Source organism: Bos grunniens, chromosome 2 (assembly GCF_055505025.1).
Source record: "Bos grunniens cultivar Pamir isolate PY7600 chromosome 2, Bosgru_T2T1.0, whole genome shotgun sequence".
Classification (NCBI taxonomy): domain Eukaryota; kingdom Metazoa; phylum Chordata; class Mammalia; order Artiodactyla; family Bovidae; genus Bos; species Bos grunniens.
The window spans coordinates 22,535,614-22,543,886 of record NC_141166.1 but is presented as its reverse complement, the minus strand read 5'-3'; positions in this window follow the sequence as shown (position 1 = coordinate 22,543,886).

Here is an 8,273-nt window from a genome sequence, read left to right as displayed (position 1 = left end):
ATCTAGTTATTTCAACACCATTTTTTGCTTAGAAATCTTTTTCACTTTTGATTCATTTTCTAATTTATAACCTTTGCCTTCCTGTCTAAAAAGCAATCATTCACTCTTCAAAACAATCCAAAGATTCAATGTTATTGTTTTATTCAAGAACCTGAGATGGTTTAACTCCTTGGCCTCTCATAGCTCCTTAAATCTGCAGCTGTGTTTATTTCAATGAGACCTGGAGACATAACTTACCTTAGCCTGTGGGACTTCTTGAAGCCTCTAGGAATAATGCTTAACAAGAACTTACATGTTTAGCTGGATCATACCTTATTATAATCCTCTGTAGCTGATCTAGGTTTTCTTTTCATCCTGATTGCAGTAAATGAACTCGTGTTTTATTCTTGGTGGCCGTGAGTCAGGGTTCAGTAGCTGGGCATGACTTTCCTCAACTGAGTTTCTGCCAGTTGCTCTAGTTCTCAGCTCCAGTCCTGGTGTGCCCTTCTGAGATCCTAAAGGAGCTACAGCAATGTACACCTCAGCCTTGGTCTTCACGCCTGTATCCCTGCTGCCTGTTGCCAGTGCCCTATCTTATGCTCTCTATTACCTTGTGCTTGGATCCTTCATGATCACCTATCTTGTCCAAACAGGTCTGACTTATCTCTGGATCCTGATCATCCTGTTTTGTCTATCCTGCTGAAACCCAAACCTCTGTTCAGTTCATTTCCTTTGGTGGTTCTCCCATTATTCTCAGACAATGAGACTATTTTGAATTGAAAGTACTCAACATTATTGAGTGCCTCCAGAAGAAAGAGAAACAAAGAATTCATTCATCGGATCCCCAAAGCTGCTGGTTTTGCCTAGCTTTGATGCATGTGTCTAAATCCTAATTCTACCCATACAACAGAAACTGCTACTTGTTAAGAAAAAATTGTTCTTCTCTTCCAGAATAACAGGCCATACCTGAGTGCACAACTACTCAAGTATACCACATCTTCCTGTTTGGGGTATTTAGGTGTAGCCACCTGGACTTCTCTGGTGGCTCAGATGGTGAAGTCTGCCTACAATGCAAGAGACTCTAGTTCAATCCTTGGGTTGGGAAGAACCTCTGGAATAGGAAATTTCAACCCACTCCAGTATTCTTGCCTGGAGAATCCCGTGGACAGAGGAGCCTGGCGGGCTATAGTCCATGGGGTCACGAAGAGCCGGGCACAACTGAGAAACTAACATATACACAGGTTATTAAACCCCTTCAATGGAGGATGAGTGGAAGTGAAATATGGAACTTCTGCCTCATTTGCTTAGAAAACATTTGCTCTGGAATTGCTCCTCACTTTTTTTTGCTGCTTGCTGAAAATGAGAATGAGAATGCTCCTTTGAAAGCTATGCATTGAGGATGTCAGAACCACCCTACCCTTCAGGTGATGACTTCTGGAAACAGGAAGTCCTTCCTTCCCTATGCCATAGAAGATAAAAAGCAAAGTTCTATTTTGCAAAACTACTGTTCTTTGGGTCCCTTAGTTGGATCAACACAGCCTTCACTCTAGTGACTACAGCATAATTATTTGAAATCTTATATTTAGTCCTGTAAAAATAACAGATCCATAGTGTTCCCGTTCTTCTATATGTTGAAATAGCTGATTAAAGGCCAAATATAATTTAAAAAGAAAGTCATTAAAATAGTGTGTATCCCAGAAATTGGTCAGACTTCTATCTTACTATGTGCCTCTCTGTCACCCCTTTCTTAGGAGGTGGGGTGTGAAAGAGGAAAGTCCTCAGCTGTCGTTTGTGCTTCATTAGTCAGGCAAATAAAGGGTTACTGTCAATTGGTAAAACAGATTATATGCTGACATGAGAGCCAAATAATTTGTTAAAGGAATCTGACTGACCACATTGCAGTCTCCTGGGGGTGATGCTGTACATACAATGTCCACAGAAGGCACTTGTATTTCTTTGAAAGCAAAAAGTAAAAGTATTAGTACCTCAGTCATACCCAACTCTTTGCGACCCCATGGACTGTAGCTCATCAGGCTCCTCTGTCGATGGAATTCTCCAGGCAAGAATACTGAGGTGGATAGATATTCCTTTCTCCAGGGGATCTTTCCCACCCAGGGATGGAACCCAGATCTCCTTCATTGCAGGCAGATTTTCTACCATCTGAATTACTATTTGAGTCCATATTTCTCTGGGCAGCAGCTATTGGACAAAACAAAAAAAGCAAGAATAAAAGGAAGCAAATGTCCAAAGCACATGTAAACCGGGGCAATTATCACTTTAAAGATTTAATGTTTTTTTTTTTTTTTCTGAAAGTGAAATTCATAGAAAAATTATAAGGGGCATCTTATCAATGGTTCCCAAACTGTTTAGGGCCACAGGATGCCCTGAGATATTGGTGAAACTATGGACCCTTTTCCTGGGAAAGTCCACAAACATAATTAATTTTGCATACAGTGTGAAATGGTTCACAAACACCCATCAGCTCCGGCACATCCACAGATCACAAATTCTAATAAGAAAGTTTACGAACCAGGCATTTTAATGCAAACTAGCTCAATGAAATACATATTATTTTCCAAATTTTACAGGAAGACACAAAGAATTTTAATCAGTGGTTCAAAGCCACACAGTTACAGAGGAGAAGGCCAAGTGTGAAGAGCAGCCTTCTGAGCCCCAGGGTACCACCCCTCTACTACATCTCACTGTTCCAGTGCTTACAGGAGAGTAGGTGCACCATCCGGGGTCCGAAAGCTTTATGATTCGTGTAAGCATTGAAATGGCTGCACTGAGTGCAGACCCAGAATTTGGATCCCGGTCCACATTGTGCAATTTGAACCCAGACATGGTCATTTGACCAACTTAAGAAGAAAGCAAATTGCCCCTCCTTATCCTCTCCAAGAAACCAGAAACGGAAATCAGAGGTAGGGAAGCAGCATGACATGAGATAAGGACCATTGTTGCTGTAAAAATAAAAATAGATATTGATTACTAGATTAATTAAAGCAAGTTACAAGTTCTAAGTTTCAAAAAAGCAGTCCTTGGTATCCAGTAATAAAATGAAATTAAAAATCTGTGCAAGTCTTCTCTACATAAACTGTCAATCACTCTGCAAAAGATCTCTATGCAGTTAACATATGGGGAATAATGTCAAGTTCTACTAAAGAGACAAAATAGATAAAAAACGATGGATGGCATCACCGATTCAATGCATATGAACTTCCATTCCAGGAGATGGTGAGGGACAGGGAAGCCTGGCATGCTGCAGTCTATGAGTTGCAAAGAGTGAGACACGACTTGGCGACTGAACAGTAGATAAATAAGGGCTTCCCAGGTGGTGCCTGAAGTGGAGGACACTTGGGTTCAATCCCTGGGTCAGAAAGATCCACTGGAGGAAAGCATGGCAACCCACTCCTGTATTCTGGCCAGGAGAATTCCGTGGATAGATGATCCTGGCAGGCTACAGTCCATGGGGTTGCAGAGTCAGACACAACTGGAGCAGCTTAACATGCAGCATGCACGCATAGATAAATAAAGGTTGAACGATGCAGCATAAACCATAGGAGACACAATCCTTTCTCTGAAAGGTGTTCTTTCAGACCTACTGGGATATCCCCTCTAAGGTCAAGGGGCAGTTTCAGAAGTTATCATGGAAATTATACAAATTTCTGTTTATCAACCAACCACATCATGACAAGTACTTCTAGATTCCCACTCATTTAACTTGCAGTTTGAGTTTTAGGCCAAACACATGATGCCGACACTGATAAATGCATGTTAACATTTACAATAAAGAAACAAACATTAGTTTATCCTGCTGTCTCCCTTTGACAAACCATCCTCATCTGGGGGCACATGGAAACACATTTCAGAGGCTCGTGGCATATGCACGTATCCTGCCTTGAGTCAGGTTCCTTGTTTATCACCACATGAACAGTTCTCTGGTATATTTTTAGCACAATGTGTTATCCTAGACTGATCATATGTTCACAGATTGTGGGGCGCCTGTGAAAGACTTTCCACTGTACTTGCTATTGGGCAAAATCACGTCTGCTACCTGGTATTCATGCAGAGTAAACTGTAATGTGGAGACAGATGGTATGACCAAGTGGGAAAGAGATGCTGTCTGCAAAATCAGGAGAGCAGGGGATGCTCTAGCAGGGGATGAGAGAGGAGTGAACAAGTCAACCCCAGGGTGAAAATAGGATGAAAACATAAAAGAGTGTCAGTGTTGAAGGTCACTGCTTTGGATTTTGCCAAGATCTCAGCACCAAATGAGCATGTGAACATTTCAAGGAAAGTGATAACTCCAGGTTCTCCAACTGATGAGTGGGATCTGACTGTTCAAGCCACATGGGTTTAATACAGGATTTAATACATGATACTTTGCATGAGAAGATTTGAGAAACACAGTCATTCAAGGATACGTTGCCTAATATATTCCATTCTGCGTTAGAAAATAAACGAATTGTTTTCACTGGAAGTTGTTTGCTAAACTATAAATGAGATCTCACTAGTATTATATACTTTGTACTGTTCATGATATTCTCATTGTTCAGGTCAGTTCAGTTGCTTGGTCATGTCCCACTCTTTGCGACACACCAGGCCTCCCTGTCCATCACCAACTCCCGGAGTTTACTCAAACTCATGTCCATTGAGCCTGTGATGCTATCCAACCATCTCATCCTCTGTCATCCCCTTATCCTCCTGCCTTCCATCTTTCCCAGCATCAGGGTCTTTTCAAATGAGTCAGCTCTTTGCATCAGGTGGCCAAAGTATTGGAGTTTCAGCTTCAGAATCAGTCCTTCCAATGAACATTCAGGACTGATTTCCTTTAGGATGGACTGGTTGGATCTCCTTGCAGTCCAAGGGACTCTCAAGAGTTTTCTCCAACACCACAGTTCAAAAGAATCAATTCTTCTGCATGCACATCCATACATGACTACTGGAAAAACCATAGCCTTGACTAGACAGACCTTTGTTGACAAAGTAATGTCTCTGCTTTTTAATATGCTGTTTATATTGGTCATAACTTTTCTTCCAAGGAGTAAGCATCTTTTTATTTCATGGCTGCAGTCACTACCATCTACAATGATTTTGGAGCCAAAAAAATAAAGTCTGCCACTGTTTCCACTGCTTCTCCATCTATTTGCCATGAAGTGATGGGACCAGATGCCATGATCTTTGTTTTCTGTTTCTCATTGTTAGCCAATCACTAAAACTAAGATCAAGTTGATTTTCTTATTTTGCAATAGTTTTCTCCTCAGTCTAGTCTTACTACAATTTAGTACCTTCCATGCAATGAGAAGAGGTTAGCCAAATTTTGTTTCACTTACCTTGTCAGGGCTTCCGTGCTGGCTTAGCTATAAGGAATCCACCTGCAAAGCAGGAGACATCACTGGGTTTGGAAGTTTCCCTGGAGGAGGAAACGACAACCCATTCCAGTATTCTTGCCAGGAAAATCCGTGCTACCCCTGGGCACTTTTTCCCAAAATATTTATTTATTTTATAGTTAAAATGCACATGCTTATGCTTATAAAACAGGCATACCAATTAGGTTTCTAGAATAAAGAAGCATCTATCTGATAGAAATCAGCCCAGTTACAAGGAAGTCTCTGATATATTTATGCACTTTCCACCCTCCTAATTATATGTCCAGGTCACTAATTTGAAAAATATGGGTTATCCACCAAGGCGCTCTGTGAATTGATGGGAAATGAGTCAAATATGCTTTGTTTATAGGGCATTTTAAGTGAATGCTTATTGATAAAACAATTTGTGTGTGTGTGCTCTGTCGCTTCAGTCATGTCAAACTCTTTGTAACCCCATGCACTGTAGTCTGCCAGGCTCCTCTGTCCACGTGGATTCTCTAGGCAAGAATACTGGAATGGGTTGCCATTTCCTACTCCAGGGATCTTCCTGACCCAAGGATTGAACCTGAGACTCCTGCATCTTCTGCATCCCAGGTGGATTTTTCACCGCTGAGTCACCAGGGAAGACCTTGCTGAAACAATTTGCATTTAATTAAATGCTATTTCTAATTCTCTTCAATGGCATATACTACATCACACTTGGCAATAAGAGGCGGCTAAAATTTCAGATCCAGCTGGTGAACTGATGCTCTGAGAGCAGACATGCAGACTGGAAGCACCTCCTGGGGCTGCTGAAGCACCTCACCATGGTCATTCTTGAAAAAGTTCTATTTATTGGTTCTACCTGTGCTCATAAGCCCCTAAGCTCTTACATAAATGCCTCATATAGAGTAAGCAGTAAATAAATATACACATATGCAACAATGCCCCACACACAGTAAAACTGTTACCTGAAGGTGAAACAAATTTGTAGGTATGGATATCATTAGCTTTTGCTCTTCTGTGCCATCAAATAGAAGAGTAAGGAGTTTTGAGGAACTGTTAACCATTTGTTACTGGGTATGACCATCCCAGCTGATTGAATAGTCTAGTCATCTGGAAATTATCCAAAGATACACTGTTGAAGAGTAGAAGAGCCCAGACAAAGAGACAAGAGCCTATGTATTCAACTAAGCTCTTCCTTGCAAAGCCCTCTAATGCTGGATCTTTCTATTTCCAATGCACTGCAGTTCTCTCACCTGTAAGTAATTACTCATTCTATATTTCAGACATATTCTGAGAATGTGTATTTCACAGTATTGTGTTACTCCTTATTAACTTTTTAAAAGAGGATTTATCTTACTAAATTATAAAAATAAATACCCATTATAAAATACAGAAGGGACAGAAAAGTATAAAGGAGATAACAAAGCTTACTTTAAATCTTACTGTTTAGAAGTACTGGTGTTAAATAAATAATAGTCAAATTGTTGAAATATTCCTTTCCAGTACTGTTTTTGCCCTGCATGTGTAAACGTTTTATTTTAGAAAACCAGGATTGCATTATACATACATGTATAATCCTGCCTTTTTTCATATATTAATTATTTCCCTATATTTATGAACATATCTCAAAAGCCTGAGGTTTTTCATTACATAATAAAATTTGAAATTACTTCATGTACCAAAATTGTAAGAAAATTTCTTGAGTATTAATATTTGAGTATATTAATTGCTTTCCACCTCTAGCAAGGGATCCAAAAGGTAAGTTACTGGGTCAAAAGACAAAATTATTTTTTCAGTCTTATATACATATTCCAATACTGTATCCAGATAAATGACCATTGGCCAAATTAGATATAGGTAGTCTATCAGCTAGACTATCAGCTAGATGTCCTTTTCAGTATAGGGGACTGGAATGCAAAAGTAGGAAGTCAAGAAACACCTGGAGTAACAGGCAAATTTGACCTTGGAATACGGAATGAAGCAGGGCAAAGACTAATAGAGTTTTGCCAAGAAAATGCACTGCTCATAACAAACACCCTCTTCCAACAACACAAGAGAAGACTCTATACATGGACATCACCAGATGGTCAACACCGAAATCAGATTGATTATATTCTTTGCAGCCAAAGATGGAGAAGCTCTATACAGTCAGCAAAAGCAAGACCAGGAGCTGACTGTGCCTCAGACCATGAACTCCTTATTGCCAAATTCAGACTGAAATTGAAGAAAGTAGGGAAAACCACTAGACCATTCAGGTATGACCTAAATCAAATCCCTTATAATTATACAGTAGAAATGAGAAATAGATTTAAGGGACTAGATCTGATAGATAGAGTGCCTGATGAACTATGGACTGAGGTTCATGACATTGTACAGGAGACAGGGATCAAGACCATTCCCATAGAAAAGAAATGCAAAAAAGCAAAATGACTGTCTGGGGAGGTCTTACAAATAGCTGTGAAAAGAAGGGAAGCAAAAAGCAAAGGAGAAAAGGAAAGATATAAACATCTGAATGCAGAGTTCCAAAGAATAGCAAGAAGAGATAAGAAAGACTTCTTCAGCGATCAATGCAAAGAAATAGAGGAAAACAACAGAATGGGAAAGACCAGGGATCTCTTCAAGAAAATCAGAGATACCAAAGGAACATTTCATGCAAAGATGAGCTCGATAAAGGACAGAAATGGTACGGACCTAACAGAAGCAGAAGATAGTAAGAAGAGATGGCAAGAAATACACAGAAGAACTGTACAAAAAAGATCTTCACAACCCAAATAATCACGATGGTGTGATCATGGACCTAGAGCCAGACATCCTGGAATGTGAAGTCAAATGGGCCTTAGAAAGCATCACTACGAACAAAGCTAGTGGAGGTGATGGAATTCCAGTTGAGCTATTTCAAATCCTGGAAGATGATGCTGTGAAAGGGCTGCACTCAATATG